Raw genomic sequence first — 16,983 nt, 5'->3', positions numbered from 1 at the left:
CATGCACATCCGTAAAAAAACACGCTGCTAGGTGTGTTATCCGATCAAGTACTTATGCGATGGGAATGCCACTTTGCATGTAAGTCAATTCCACCTAGTTCAAGGTGTGTGCAAAGTATTGTGCCCATCGGATATGCTTTGCACTGTGGATCAAGCATAAAACACCGTTTCTGCCTTAGTGTCATGCACAACCATATCAAAACATAGCCCTAGGTGTGTTATTCAAACAAGTACTTATCGGATGGGGGCTCCACTTTGCACGCAAGTCCGTTTCAACTATGTTGAGGTGTGTGCAAAGTATTGTCACCATCGGATATGCTTTGCATGGTCGATCACGCATTATACACCATTTTTTCCCGAGTGATGCACATCCGCAAAAAAACACGCCCTTAGGTGTGTTATCTAACCAAGAACTTATCGGATGGGTGTGCCTCTTTGAGAACATTCCAATACCACCTAGGCTGAGGTGTACAAAAAGTGTTGTGCCCATTGGATATCCTTTGCATGATCGATTGAGCAATAAATACTATTTTTGCTCTAGTATCATGCACATCCGTTAAAAAAACACGCTGCTAGGTATGTTATCCAATCAAGCACTTATGGGATGGGAGTGCCACTTTGCATGTAAGTCAATTCCACCTAGTTGAAGTTGTGTGCAAAGTATTCTGCCCATCGGATATGCTTTGCATTGTCGATCAAGCATAAAACAACGTTTTTGCCTTAGTGTCATGCACAACCATGAAAAAACACAATCCTAGGTGTGTTAATCAAACAAGTACTTATCGAATGGGGGCTCCACTTTGCACGCAAGCTGTCCGTTTCAACTACCTTGAGGTGCGTGCAAAGTATTGTCACCATCGCCGGATATGATTTGCATGGTCGATCACGCATTATACACCGTTTTTTTCCTAGTGATATGCACATCCGCAAAAAAACACGCCCTTAGGTGTGTTATCTGACCAAGTACTTATCGGGTGGGTGTGCCTCTTTGAGAACATTTCAATACCACCTAGGTTGTGGTGTAGGAAAATTATTGTGCCCATCGGATATCCTTTTCATGGTCGATCGAGCATTAAATACTATTTTTGCTCTAGTGTCATGCACATCCGTTAAAAAAACATGCTGCTAGGTATGTTATCCGATCAAGCACTTATGGGATGGGTGTGCCACTTTGCATGTAAGTCAATTCCACCTAGTTGAAGGTGTGTGCAAAGTATTGTGCCCATCGGATATGCTTTGCATTGTCGATCAAGCATAAAACACCGTTTTTGGCTTAGTGTCATGCACAACCATGAAAAAACACGGTCCTAAGTGTGTTAATCAAACAAGTACTTACCGGATGGGGGCTCCAGTTTGCACGCAAGTCCGTTTCAACTAGGTTGAGATGCGTGCAAAGTATTGTCACCATCGGATATGCTCTGCATGGTCGATTACGCATTATATGACGTTTTTCCCATAGTGATATGCACATCTGCAAAAAAACACGCCCTTAGGTATGTTATCTGACCAAGTACTTATCCGATGGGTGTGCCTCTTTAAGAACATTTCAATACCACCTAGGTTAAGGCATAGGAAAACTATTGTGCCCATCAGATATGCTTTGCATGGTCGATCGAGCATTAAATACCATTTTTGCCTTAGTGTCATGCACATCCATAAAGAAACACGCTCCTAGGTGTGTTATCCAATCAAGTACTTATGCGATGGGAATGCCACTTTGCATGTAAGTCAATTCCATCTAGTTGAAGGTGTGTACAAGGTATTGTGCCCATCGGATATGCTTTGCATTGTCGATCAAGCATAAAACACCGTTTTTGCCTTAGTGTCATGCACAACCATATAAAAACACGGCCGTAGGTGTGTTATTCAAACAAGTACTTATTGGGTGGGGGCTCCACTTTGCACGCAAGTCCATTTCAACTACCTTGAGGTGTGTGCAAAGTATTGTCACCATCGGATATGCTTTGCATGGTCGATCACGCATTATACACCATTTTTTCCCAAGTGATATGCACATCCGCAAAAAACACGCCCTTAGGTGTGTTATCTGACCAAGTACTTATCCGATGGGTGTGCCTCTTTGAGAACATTTCAATACCACCTAGGTTGTGGTGTAGGAAAATTATTGTGCCCATCGGATATCCTTTGCATGGTCGATTGAGCATTAAATACTATTTTTGCTCTAGTGTCATGCACATCTGTAAAAAGACACGCTGCTAGGTATGTTATCCGATCAAGCACTTATGCGATGGGAGTTTCGCTTTGCATGTAAGTTAATTCCACCTAGTTGAAGGTGTGTGCAAAGTATTGTGCCCATCGGATATGCTTTGCATTGTCGATCAAGCATAAAACAACGTGTTTGCCTTAGTGTCATGCACAACCATTAAAAAACACGGTCCCAGGTGTGTTAATCAAACAAGTACTTATCGAATGGGGGTTACACTTTGCACGCAAGTCCGCTTCAACTACTTTGAGAAGCGTGCAAAGTAATGTCACCATCGGATATGATTTGCATGGTCGATCACGCATTATACACCGTTTTCTCCCTAGTGATATGCACATCCGCAAAAAAACACGCCCTTAGGTATGTTATCTGACCAAGTACTTATCGGATGGGTGTGCCTCTTTGAGAACATTTCAATACCACCTAGGTTGGGGTGTAGGAAAGGTATTGTGGCCATCGGATATCCTTTGCATGGTCGATCAAGCATTAAATACTATTTTTGCTCTAGTGTCATGCACATCCGTAAAAAAAACACGCTGCTAGGTATGTTATCCGATCAAGCACTTATGGGATGGATATGCCACTTTCCATGTAAGTCAATTCCACCTAGTTGAAGGTTTGTGCAAAGTATTGTGCCCATCGAATATGCTTTGCATTGTCGATCAAGCATAAAACACCGTTTTTGGCTTAGTGTCATGCACAACCATGAAAAAACACGATCCTAAGTGTGTTAATCAAACAAGTAGTTATCGGATGGGGGCTCCAGTTTGCATGCAAGTCTGTTTCAACTAGGTTGAGATGCGTGCATAGTATTGTCACCATCCGATATGCTCTGCATGGTCGATTATGCATTATACAACATTTTTCCCGTAGTGATATGCACATCCACAAAAAAACACGCCCTTAGGTATGTTATCTGACCAAGTACTTATCGGATGGGTGTGCCTCTTTAAGAACATTTCAATACCACCTAGGTTTAGGCATAGGAAAAGTATTGTGCCCATCGGATATTCTTTGCATCGTCGTTCGAATATTAAATACTATTTTTCCTCGTATCATGCACATCCGTAAAAAAAACACGCTGCTAGGTATGTTATCCGATCAAGCACTTATGGGATGGGTGTGCCACTTTGCATGTAAGTCAATTCCACCTAGTTGAATGTGTGTGCAAAGTATTGTGCCCATCGCATATGCTTTGCATTGTCGATCAAGCATAAAACACTGTTTTTGGCTTAGTGTCATGCACAACCATGAAAAAACACGGTCCTAAGTGTGTTAATCAAACAAGTACTTATCGGATGGGGGCTCTAGTTTGCACGCAAGTCCGTTTCAACTAGGTTGAGAAGTGTGCAAAGTATTTTCACCATCGGATATGCTCTACATGGTCGATTACGCATTATACAACGTTTTTGCCGTAGTGATATGCACATCTGCAAAAAAACATGCCCTTAGGTATGTTATCTGACCAAGTACTTATCGGATGGGTGTGCCTCGTTAAGAACATTTCAATACCACTTAGGTTAAGGCATAGGAAAAGTATTGTGCTTATCGGATACGCTTTGCATGGTCGATCGAGCATTAAATACCATTTTTGCCTTAGTGTCATGCACATCCGTTAAAAAACACGCTGCTAGGTCTGTTATCCGATCAAGTACTTATGCGATGGGAATGTCACTTTGCATGTAAGTCAATTCCACCTAGTTGAACGTTTTTCCAAGGTATTGTGCCCATCGGATATGCTTTGCATTGTCGATCAAGCATAAAACACCGTTTTTGCCTTAGTGTCATGCACAACCATATAAAAACACGGCCGTAGGTGCGTTATTCAAACAAGTACTTATCAGATGGGGGCTCCACTTTGCATGCCAGTCAGTTTTTACTACCTTCAGGTGCGTGCAAAGTATTGCCACCATGGGATATGCTTTGCATGGTCGATCACGCATTATACATTATTTTTTCCCGAGTGATATGCACATCCGTAAAAAAACACGCCCTTAGGTGTATTATCTAACCAACTACTTATCGGATGGATGTGCCTCTTTGAGAACATTTCAATACCACCTAGGTTGCGGTGTAGGCAAATTATTGTGCCCATCGGATATCCTTTGCATGGTCGATCGAGCATTAAATACTATTTTTGCTCTAGTGTCATGCACATCCGTAAAAAAAACACGCTGCTAGGTATGTTATCCGATCAAGCACTTATGGGATTGGTGTGCCACTATGCATGTAAGTCAATTCCACCTATTTGAAGGTGTGTGCAAAGTATTGTGCCCATCGCATATGCTTTGCATCGTCGATCAAGCCTAAAACACCGTTTTTGGCTTAGTGTCATGCACAACCATGAAAAAACACGGTCCTAAGTGTGTTAATCAAACAAGTACTTATCGGATGAGCGCTCCACTTTGCACGCAAGTCCGTTTCAACTAGGTTGAGATGCGTGCAAAGTATTGTCACCATCGGATACGCTCTGCATGGTCGATTACGCATTATACAATGTTTTTCCCGTAGTGATATGCACATCCGCAGAAAAACATGCCCTTAGGTATGTTATCTGACCAAGTACTTATCGGATTGGTGTGCCTCTTTAAGAACATTTCAATACCACCTAGGTTAAGGCATAGGAAAAGTATTGTGCCCATCATATATGCTTTGCATGGTCGATCGAGCATTAAATACCATCTTTGCCTTAGTGTCATGCACATCCGTAAAAAAACACCCTGCTAGGTGTGTTATCCAATCAAGTACTTATGCGATGGGAATGCCACTTTGCATGTAAGTCAATTCCACCTAGTTGAAGGTGTGTGCAAGGTATTGTGCTCATCGGATATGCTTTGCATTGTCGATCAAGCATAAAACACCGTTTTTGCCTTAGTGTCATGCACAACCATATAAAAACACGGCCGTAGGTGTGTTATTCAAACAAGTACTTATCGGATTGGGGGCTCCACTTTGTACGCAAGTCCGTTTCAACTACCTTGAGGTGTGTGCAAAGTATTGTCACCATCCAATATGCTTTGCATGGTCGATCACGCATTATACACCATTTTTTCCCATAGTGATATGCACATCCGCAAAAAAACACGCCCTTAGGTGTGTTATCTGACCAAGTACTTATCGGGTGGGTGTGCCTCTTTGAGAACATTTCAATAACACCTAGGTTGCGGTGTAGGAAAATTATTATGCCCATCGGATATCCTTTGCATGGTCGATCGAGCATTAAATACTATTTTTGCTCTAGTGTCATGCACATCCGTAAAAAAAACACGCTGCTAGGTATGTTATCCAATCAAGCACTTATGGGATGGGTGTGCCAGTTTGCATGTAAGTCAATTCCACCTAGTTAAAGGTGTGTGCAAAGTATTGTGCCCATCACATATGCTTTGCATTGTCGATCAAGCATAAAACACCGTTGTTGGCTTAGTGTCATGCACAACCATGAAAAAACACGGTCCTAAGTAGGTTAATCAAACAAGTACTTATCGGATGGGGGCTCCAGTTTGCACGCAAGTCCGTTTCAACTAGGTTGAGATGCGTGCAAAGTATTGTCACCATCGGATATGCTCTGCATGGTCGATTATGCATTATACAACATTTTTCCCGTAGTGATATGCACATCCACAAAAAAACATGCCCTTAGGTATGTTATCTGAACAAGTACTTATGCGATGGGAATGCCTCTTTAAGAACATTTCAATACCAACTAGGTTACGGTGTAGGAAAAGTATTGCGCCCATCGGATATGCTTTGCATGGTCGATCGAGCATTAAATACCATTTTTCCCTTAGTGTCATGCACATCCGTAAAAAAACACGCTGCTAGGTGTGTTATCCGATCAACTACTTATGCGATGGGAATGCCACTTTGCATGTAAGTCAAATCCACCTAGTTGAAGGTGTGTGCAAGGTATTGTGCCCATCGGATATGCTTTGCATTGTCGATCAAGCATAAAACAAGGTGTTTGCCTTAGTGTCATGCACAACTATGAAAAAACACAGCCGTAGGTGTGTTATTCAAACACTTGAGTACTTATCGGATGGGAGCTCCACTTTGTACGCAAGTCCAACTACCTTGAGGTGCGTGCAAAGTATTGTCGCCATCGGATATGCTTTGCATGGTCGATCACGCATTATACACCATTTATTCCCGAGTGATATGCACATCCGCAAAAAAACACGCCCTTTGGTGTGTTATCTGACCAAGTACTTATCGGATGGGTGTGCCTCTTTGAGAACATTCTAATACCACCTAGGTTGAGGCATACAAAAAGTGTTGTGCCCATCGGATATCCTTTGCATGATCGATCGAGCAATAAATACTATTTTTGCTCTAGTGTCATGCACATCTGTAAAAAAACACGCTGCTAGGTATCTTATCCGATCAAGCACTTATGGGATGGGAGTGCCACTTTGCATGTAAGTCAATTCCACATAGTTGAAGGTGTGTGCAAAGTAATGTGCCCATCGGATATGCTTTGCATTGTCGATCAAGCATAAAACAAGGTGTTTGCCTTAGTGTCATGCACAACTATGAAAAAACACAGCCGTAGGTGTGTTATTCAAACACTTGAGTACTTATCGGATGGGGGCTCCACTTTGTACGCAAGTCCAACTACCTTGAGGTGCGTGCAAAGTATTGTCGCCATCGGATATGCTTTGCATGGTCGATCATGCATTATACACCATTTATTCCCGAGTGATATGCACATCCGCAAAAAAACACGCCCTTTGGTGTGTTATCTGACCAAGTACTTATCGGATGGGTGTGCCTCTTTGAGAACATTTCAATACCACCTAGGTTGTAGTGTAGGAAAATTATTGTGCCCATCGGATATCCTTTGCATGGTCGATCGAGCATTAAATACTATTTCTACTCTAGTGTCATGCACATCCGTAAAAAAAACATGCTGCTAGGTATGTTATCCGATCAAGCACTTATGGGATGGGTGTGCCACTTTGCATGTAAGTCAATTCCACCTAGGTGAAGGTGTGTGCACAGTATTGTGCCCATCGCATATGCTTTGCATTGTCGATCAAGCATAAAACACCGTTTTTGGCTTAGTGTCATGCACAACCATGAAAAAACACGGTCCTAAGTGTGTTAATCAAACAAGTACTTACCGGATGGGGGCTCCAGTTTACACGCAACTCTGTTTCAACTAGGTTGAGATGGTGCAAAGTATTGTCACCATCGGATATGCTCTGCATGGTCGATTATGCATTATACAACGTTTTTCCCGTAGTGATATGCACATCCGCAAAAAAGCACGCCCTTAGGTATGTTATCTGACCAAGTACTTATCGGATGGGTGTGCCTCTTTAAGAACATTTCAATACCAACTAGGTTAAGGCGTAGGCAAAATATTGTGCCCATCGGATATGCTTTGCATGGTCGATCGAGCATTAAATACCATTTTTGCCTTAGTGTCATGCACATCCGTAAAAAAACACGCTGCTAGGTGTGTTATCCAATCAAGTACTTATGCGATGGGAATGCCACTTTGCATGTAAGTCAATTCCATCTAGTTGAAGGTGTGTGGAAGGTATTGTCCCCATTGGATATCCTTTGCATTGTCGATCAAGCATAAAACACCGTTTTTGCCTTAGTGTCATGCACAACCATATAAAAACACGGCCGTAGGTGTGTTATTCAAACAAGTACTTATCGGATTGGGGGCTCCACTTTGCACGCAAGTACGTTTCAACTACCTTGAGGTGCATGCAAAGTATTGTCACCATCCAATATGCTTTGCATGGTCGATCACGCATTATACACCATTTTTTCCCGAGTGATATGCACATCCGCAAAAAAACACGCCCTTAGGTGTGTTATCTGACCAAGTACTTATCGGGTGCATGTGCCTCTTTGAGAACATTTCAATACCACCTAGGTTGCGGTGTAGGAAAATTATTATGCCCATCGGATATCCTTTGCATGGTCGATCGAGCATTAAATACTATTTTTGCTCTAGTGTCGTGCACATCCGTAAAAAAAACATGCTGCTAGGTATGTTATCCAATCAAGCACTTATGGGATGGGTGTGCCAGTTTGCATGTAAGTCAATTCCACCTAGTTAAAGGTGTGTGCAAAGTATTGTGCCCATCACATATGCTTTGCATTGTCGATCAAGCATAAAACACCGTTTTTGCCTTAGTGTCATGCACAACCATATAAAAATACGGCTGTAGGTGTGTTATTCAAGCAAGTAGGTTGAGATGCGTGCAAAGTATTGTCACCATCGGATACGCTCTGCATGGTCGATTATGCATTATACAACGTTTTTCCCGTAGTGATATGCACATCCACAAAAAAACACGCCCTTAGGTATGTTATCTGACCAAGTACTTATGCGATGGGAATGCCTCTTTCAGAACATTTCAATACCACCTAGGTTAAGGCATAGGAAAAGTATTGTGCCCATCGGATATTCTTTGCATGGTCGATCGAGCATTAAATACCATTTTTCCGTTAGTGTCATGCACATCCATAAAGAAACATGCTGCTAGGTGTGTTATCCGATCAAGTACTTATGCGATGGGAATGTCACTTTGCATGTAAGTCAATTCCACCTAGTTTAAGGTGTGTGCAAGGTATTGTGCCCAGCGGATATGCTTTGCATTGTCGATCAAGCATAAAACTCCGTTTTTGCCTCAGTGTCATGCACAACCATATAAAAACACGGCCGTAGGTGTGTTATTCAAACAAGTACGTATTGGATGGGGGCTCCACTTTGTACGCAAGTCCGTTTCAACTACCTTGAGGTGCGTGCAAAGTGTTGTCACCATCGGATATGCTTTGCATGGTCGATCACGCATTATAAACCATTTTTTCCCGAGTGATATGCACATCCGCAAAAAAACATGCCCTTAGGTGTGTTATCTGACCAAGTACTTATCGGATGGATGTGCTTCTTTGAGAACATTTCAATACCACCTAGTTTGCGGTGTAGGAAAATTATTGTGCCCATCGGATATCCTTTGCATGGTCGATCGAGCATTAAATACTATTTTTGCTCTAGTGTCATGCACATCCGTAAAAAAAACACGCTGCTAGGTATGTTATACGATCAAGCACTTATGGGATGGGTGTGCCACTTTGCATGTAAGTCAATTCCACCTAGTTGAAGGTGTGTGCAAAGTATTGTGCCCATCGCATATGCTTTGCATTGTCAATCAAGCATAAAACACCCTTTTTGGCTTAGTGTCATGCACAACCATGAAAAAACATGGTCCTAAGTGTGTTAATCAAACAAGTACGTATCGGATGGGTGCTCCACTTTGCATGCAAGTCTGTTTCAACTAGGTTGAGATGCAGTATTGTCACCATCGGATACGCTCTGCATGGTGGATTACGCATTATACAATGTTTTTCCCCTAGTGATATGCACATCCGCAGAAAAACATGCCCTTAGGTATGTTATCTGATCAAGTACTTATCGGATTGGTGTGCCTCTTTAAGAACATTTCAATACCACCTAGGTTAAGGCATAAGAAAAGTATTGTGCCCATCATATATGCTTTGCATGGTCGATCGAGCATTAAATACCATCTTTGCCTTAATGTCATGCACATCCGTAAAAAAACACGCTGCTAGGTGTGTTATCCGATCAAGTACTTATGCGATGGGAATGCCACTTTGCATGTAAGTCAATTCCACCTTGTTGAAGGTGTGGGCAAGGTATTGTGCCCATCGGATATGCTTTTCATTGTCGATCAAGCATAAAACTCCGTTTTTGCCTAGGTGTCATGCACAACCATATAAAAACACGGCCGTAGGTGTGTTATTCAAACAAGTACTTATCGGATTGGGGGCTCCACTTTGTACGCAAGTCCGTTTCAACTACCTTGAGGTGCGTGCAAAGTATTGTCACCATCGGATATGCTTTGCATGGTCGATCACGCATTATACACCATTTTTTCCCGAGTGATATGCACATCCGCAAAAAAACATGCCCTTACGTGTGTTATCTGACCAAGTACTTATCGGGTGGGTGTGCCTCTTTAAGAACATTTCAATACCACCTAGGTTGCGGTGTAGGAAAATTATTATGCCCATCGGATATCCTTTGCATGGTCGATCGAGCATTAAATACTATTTTTGCTCTAGTGTCATGCACATCCGTAAAAAAAACACGCTACTAGGTATGTTATCCGATCAAGCAACTAAGGGATGGGTGTGCCAGTTTGCATGTAATTCAATTCCACCTAGTTAAAGGTGTGTGCAAAGTATTGTGCCCATCACATATGCTTTGCATTGTCGATCAAGCATAAAACACCGTTTTTGGCTTAGTGTCATGCACAACCATGAAAAAGACGGTCCTAAGTGTGTTAATCAAACAAGTACTTACCGGATGGGGGCTCCAGTTTGCATGCAAGTCCGTTTCAACTAGGTTGAGATGTGTTCAAAGTATTGTCACCATCGGATATGCTCTGCATGGTCGATTACGCATTATACAATGTTTTTCCCGTAGTGATATGCACATCCGCAAAAAAACATGCGCTTAGGCATGTTATCTGACCAAGTACTTATCGGATGGGTGTGCCTCTTTAAGAACATTTCAATACCACCTAGGATAAGGCGTAGGAAAAGTATTGTGCCCATCGGATATGCTTTGCATGGTCGATCGAGCATTAAATACCATTTTTGCCTTAGTGTCATGCACATCTGTAAAAAAGCGCGCTGCTAGGTGTGTTATCCAATCAAGTACGTATGCAATGGGAATGCCACTTTGCATGTAAGCCAATTCCACCTAGTTGAAGGTGTGTGCAAGGTATTGTGCCCATCGGATATGCTTTGCATTGTCGATCAAGCATAAAACACCATTTTTGCCTTAGTGTCATGTGCAACCATATAAAAACACGGCCGTAGGTGTGTTATTCAAGCAAGTACTTATCGGATGGTGGCTCCACTTTGCACGCAAGTCCATTTCAACTACCTTGAGGTGTGTTCAAAGTATTGTCACCATCGGATATGCTTTGCATGGTCGATCACGCATTATACACCATTTTTTCCCGAGTGATATGCACATCCGCAAAAAACACGCCCTTAGGTGTGTTATCTGACCAAGTACTTATCGGATGGGTGTGCCTCTTTGAGAACATTTCAAAACCACCTAGGTTGTGGTGTAGGAAAATTATTGTGCCCATCGGATATCCTTTGCATGGTCGATCGAGCATTAAATACTATTTTTGCTCTAGTGTCATGCACATCTGTAAAAAGACACGCTGCTAGGTATGTTATCTGATCAAGCACTTATGGGATGGGAGTGCCACTTTTCATGTAAGTCAATTTTATCTAGTTGAAGGTGTGTGCAAAGTATTGTGCCCATCGGATATGCTTTGCATTGTCGATCAAGCATAAAACAACGTGCTTGCCTTAGTGTCATGCACAACCATTAAAAAACACGGTCCCAAGTGTGTTAATCAAACAAGTACTTATCGGATGGGGGTTACACTTTGCACGCAAGTCATTTTCAACTATGTTGAAGAGCGTGCAAAGTATTGTCACCATCGTATATGATTTGCGTGGTTGATCACACATTATACACCGTTTTTTCCCTAGTGATATGCACATCCGCAAAAAAACACGCCCTTAGGTATGTTATCTGACCAAGTACTTATCGGATGGGTGTGCCTCTTTGAGAACATTTCAATACCACCTAGGTTGTGGTGTGGGAAAAGCATTGTGGCCATCGGATATCCTTTGCATGGTCGATCAAGCATTAAATACTATTTTTGCTCTAGTGTCATGCACATCTGTTAAAAAAACACGTTGCTAGGTATGTTATCCGATCAAGTACTTATGGGATGGGTATGCCACTTTCCATGTAAGTCAACTCCACCTAGTTGAAGGTGTGTGCAAAGTATTGTGCCCATCGGATATGCTTTGCATTGTCGATCAAGCATAAAACACCGTTTTTGGCTTAGTGTCATGCACAACCATGAAAAAACACGATCCGAATTGTGTTAATCAAACAAGTACTTATCAGATGGGGGATCCAGTTTGCACGCAAGTCCGTTTCAACTAGGTTTAGATGCATTCAAAGTATTGTCACCATCGGCGGATATGCTCTGCATGGTCGATTACGCATTATACAACATTTTTCCGTAGTGATATGCACATCCACAAAAAAACACGCCCTTAGGTATGTTATCTGACCAAGTACTTATCGGACGGGTGTGCCTCTTTAAGAACATTTCAATACCACCTAGGTTAAGGGATAGGAAAAGTATTATGCCCATCGGATATGCTTTGCATGGTTGATCGAGCATTAAATACCATTTTTGCCTTAGTGCCATGCACATCCGTAAAAAAACATGCTGCTAGGTGTGTTATCCGATCAAGTACTTATGCGATGGGAAAGCCACTTTGCATGTAAGTCAATTCCACCTAGTTGAAGGTGTGTGCAAGGTATTGTGCCCATCGGATATGCTTTGCATTGTCGATCAAGCATAAAACACCGTTTCTGCCTTAGTGTCATGCACAACCATATAAAAACACGGCCGTAGGTCTGTTATTCAAACAAGTACTTATCGGATGGGGGCTTTACTTTGCACGCAAGTCCGTTTCAACTACCTCGAGGTGCGTGCAAAGTATTGTCACCATCGGATATGCTCTGCATGGTCGATCATGCATTATACACCATTTTTTCCCGAGTGATATGCACATCTGCAAAAAAGCACGCCCTTATGTGTGTTATTTGACCAAGTACTTATCGGATGGGTGTGCCTCTTTGAGAACATTTCAATACCACCTAGGTTGTGGTGTAGTAAAATTATTGTGCCCATCGGATATCCTTTGCATGGTCGATCGAGCATTAAATACTATTTTTGCTCTAGTGTCATGCACATCCGTTAAAAAAACACGCTGCTAGGTATGTTATCCGATCAAGCACTTATGAGATGGGTGTGCGACTTTGCATGTAAGTCAATTCCACCTAGTTGAAGGTGTGTGCAAAGTATTGTGCCCATCGCATATGCTTTGCATTGTCGATCAAGCATAAAACACCGTTTTCGGCTTAGTGTCATGCACAACCATGAAAAAACACGGTCCTAAGTGTGTTAATCAAACAAGTACTTATCGGATGGGGGCTCCAGTTTTCACGCAAGTCCGTTTCAACTAGGTTGAGATGCATGCAAAGTATTGTCACCATTGGATATGCTCTGCATGGTCGATTACACATTATACAACGTTTTTCTCATAGTGATATGCACATCCGTAAAAAAACACGCCCTTAGGTATGTTATCTGACCAAGTACTTATCAGATGGGTGTGCCTCTTTAGAACATTCCAATACCACCTAGGTTAAGGCGTAGGAAAAGTATTGTGCCCATCGGATATGATTTGCATGGTCGATCGAGCATTAAATACCATTTTTCCCTTAGTGTCATGCACATCTGGAAAAAAACACGCTGCTAGGTGTGTTATCCGATCAACTACTTATGCGATGGGAATGCCACTTTGCATATAAGTCAAATCAACCTAGTTGAAGGTGTGTGCAAGGTATTGTGCCCATCGGATATGCTTTGCATTGTCGATCAAGCATAAAACACCATTTTTGCCTTAGTGTCATGCACAACCATATAAAAACACGGCTGTAGGTGTGTTATTCAAACAAGTACTTATCGAATGGGGGCTCCACTTTGCATGCAAGTCCATTTCACCTAAGTTGAGGTGCGTGCAAAGTATTGTCACCATCAGATATGCTTTGCATGGTCGATTACGCATTATACACCATCTTTTCCCGAGTGATATGCACATCCGCAAAAAAACACGCCCTTAGGTGTGTTATCTGACCAAGTACTAATCGGATGGGTGTGCCTCTTTGAGAACATTCCAATACCACCTAGGTTGAGGCATACAAAAAGTGTTGTGCCCATCGGATATCCTTTGCATGATCGATCGGGCAATAAATACTATTTTTGCTCTAGTGTCATGCACATCTGTAAAAAAACACGCTGCTAGGTATCTTATCCGGTCAAGCACTTATGGGATGGGGGTGCCACTTTGCATGTAAGTCAATTCCACCTAGTTGAAGGTGTGTGCAAAGTAATGTGCCCATCCGATATGCTTTGGATTGCCGATCAAGCATAAAACAACGTGTTTGCCTTAGTGTCATGCACAACCATGGAAAAACACGGCCATAGGTGTCTTATTCAAACAAGTACTTATCGGATGGGGGCTCCACTTTGTACGCAAGTCCGTTTCAACTACGTTGAGGTGCGTGCAAAGTATTGTGACCATCGGATATGCTTTGCATGGTCGATCACGCATTATACACCATTTTTTCCCGAGTGATATGCACATCCGCAATAAAACATGCCCTTAGGTGTGTTATCTGACCAACTACTTATCAGATGGGTGTGCCTCTTTGAGAACATTTCAAGAACACCTAGTTTGTAGTGTAGGAAAATTATTGTGCCCATCGGATATCCTTTGCATGGTCGATCGAGCATTAAATACTATTTTTACTCTAGTGTCATGCACATCTGTAAAAAAAACATGCTGCTAGGTATGTTATCCGATCATGCACTTATGGGATGGGTGTGCCACTTTACATGTAAGTCAACTCCACCTATTTGACGGTGTGTGCAAAGTATTGTGCCCATCGCATATGCTTTGCATTGTCGATCAAGCATAAAACACCGTTTTTGCCTTAGTGTCATGCACAACCATGAAAAAACACGGTCCGAAGTGTGTTAATCAAACAAGTACTTACCGGATGGGGGCTCCAGTTTGCACGCTACTCTGTTTCAACTAGGTTGAGATGCGTGCAAAGTATTGTAACCATCGGATATGCTTTGCATGGTCGATTACGCATTATACAACGTTTTTCCCGTAGTGATATGCACATCCACAAAAAAACATGCCCTTAGGTATGTTATCTGACCAAGTACTTATCGGATGGGTGTGCCTCTTTAAGAAAATTTCAATACCACCTAGGTTAAGGCGTAGGAAAAGTATTGTGCCCATCGGATATGCTTTGCATGGTCGATCGAGCATTAAATACTATTTTTGCTCTAGTGTCATGCACATCCGTAAAAAAAACACGCTGCTAGGTATGTTATCCGATCAAGCACTTATGGGATGGGTATGCCACTTTCTATGTAAGTCAATTCCACCTAGTTGAAGGTGTGTGCAAAGTATTGTGCCCATCGGATATGCTTTGCATTGTCGATCAAGCATAAAACTCCGTTTTTGCCTTAGGATCATGCACAACCATATAAAAACACGGCCGTAGGTGTGTTATTCAAACAAGTACTTATCAGATGGGGGCTCCACTTTGCACGCAAGTCCGTTTCAACTACCTTGAGGTGCGTGCAAAGTTTTGTCACCATCGGATATGCTTTGCATCGTCGATCACGCATTATACACCATCTTTTCCCGAGTGATATGCACATCCGTGAAAAAAAACACCCTTATGTGTGTTATTTGACCAAGTACTTATCGGATGGGTGTGCCTCTTTGAGAACATTTCAATACCACCTAAGTTGTGGTGTAGTAAAATTATTGTGCCCATCGGATATCCTTTGCATGGTCGTTCGAGCATTAAATACTATTTTTGCTCTAGTGTCATGCACATCCGTTAAAAAAACACACTGCTAGGTATGTTATCTGATCAAGCACTTATTGTCGATCAAGCATAAAACACCGTTTTCTGCTTAGTGCATGCACAACCATGAAAAAACACGGTCCTAAGTGTGTTAATCAAACAAGTACTTATCGGATGGAGGCTCCAGTTTGCACGGAAGTCCATTTCAACTAGGTTGAGATGTATGCAAAGTATTGTCACCATCGGATATGCTCTGCATGGTCGATTACGCATTATACAACGTTTTTCTCATCGTGATATGCACATCCGCAAAAAAACACGCCCTTAGGTATGTTATCTGACCAAGTACTTATCGGATGGGTGTGCCTCTTTAAAACATTCAATACCACCTAGGTGAAGGCATAGGAAAAGTATTGTGCCCATCGGATATGCTTTGCATGGTCGATCGAGCATTAAATACCATTTTTCCCTTAGTGTCATGAACATCCGTAAAAAAACACGCTGCTAGGTGTGTTATCCGATCAAGTACTTATGCTATGGGAATGCCACTTTGCATGTAAGTCAAATCCACCTAATTGAAGGTGTGTGCAAGGTATTGTGCCCATCGGATATGCTTTGCATTGTCGATCAAGCATAAGACACCGTTTCTGCCTTAGTGTCATGCACAACCATATAAAAACACGGCTGTAGGTGTGTTATTCAAACAAGTACGTATCGAATGGGGGCTCCACTTTGCACGCAAGTCCGTTTCAACTACGTTGAGGTGCGTGCAAAGTATTGTCACCATCAGATATGCTTTGCATGGTCCATCACGCATTATACACCATCGGATACGCTTTGCATGGTCGATTATGCATTATACAATGTTTTTCCCATAGTGATATGCACATCCGCAGAAAAACATGCCCTTAGGTATGTTATCTGACCAAGTACTTATCGGATTGGTGTGCCTCTTTAAGAACATTTCAATACCACCTAGGTTAAGGCATAGGAAAAGTATTGTGCCCATCATATATGCTTTGCATGGTTGATCGAGCATTAAATACCATTTTAGCCTTAGTGTCATGTACATCCGAAAAAAAACACGGTGCTAGGAGTGTTATCCGATCAAGTACTTATGCAATGGGAATGCCACTTTGCATGTAAGTCAATTCCACCTAGTTGAAGGTGTGTGCAAGGTATTGTGCCCATCGGATATGCTTTGCAT

The sequence above is a fragment of the Dipteris shenzhenensis genome, chromosome 3 (assembly GCF_047967505.1).
Source record: "Dipteris shenzhenensis isolate YYH24624 ecotype China chromosome 3, Dip_SZ_1.0, whole genome shotgun sequence".
Lineage (NCBI taxonomy): Eukaryota > Viridiplantae > Streptophyta > Polypodiopsida > Gleicheniales > Dipteridaceae > Dipteris > Dipteris shenzhenensis.
The sequence above is the reverse complement of the archived record's forward strand: the minus strand, read 5'-3'. Positions refer to the sequence as shown.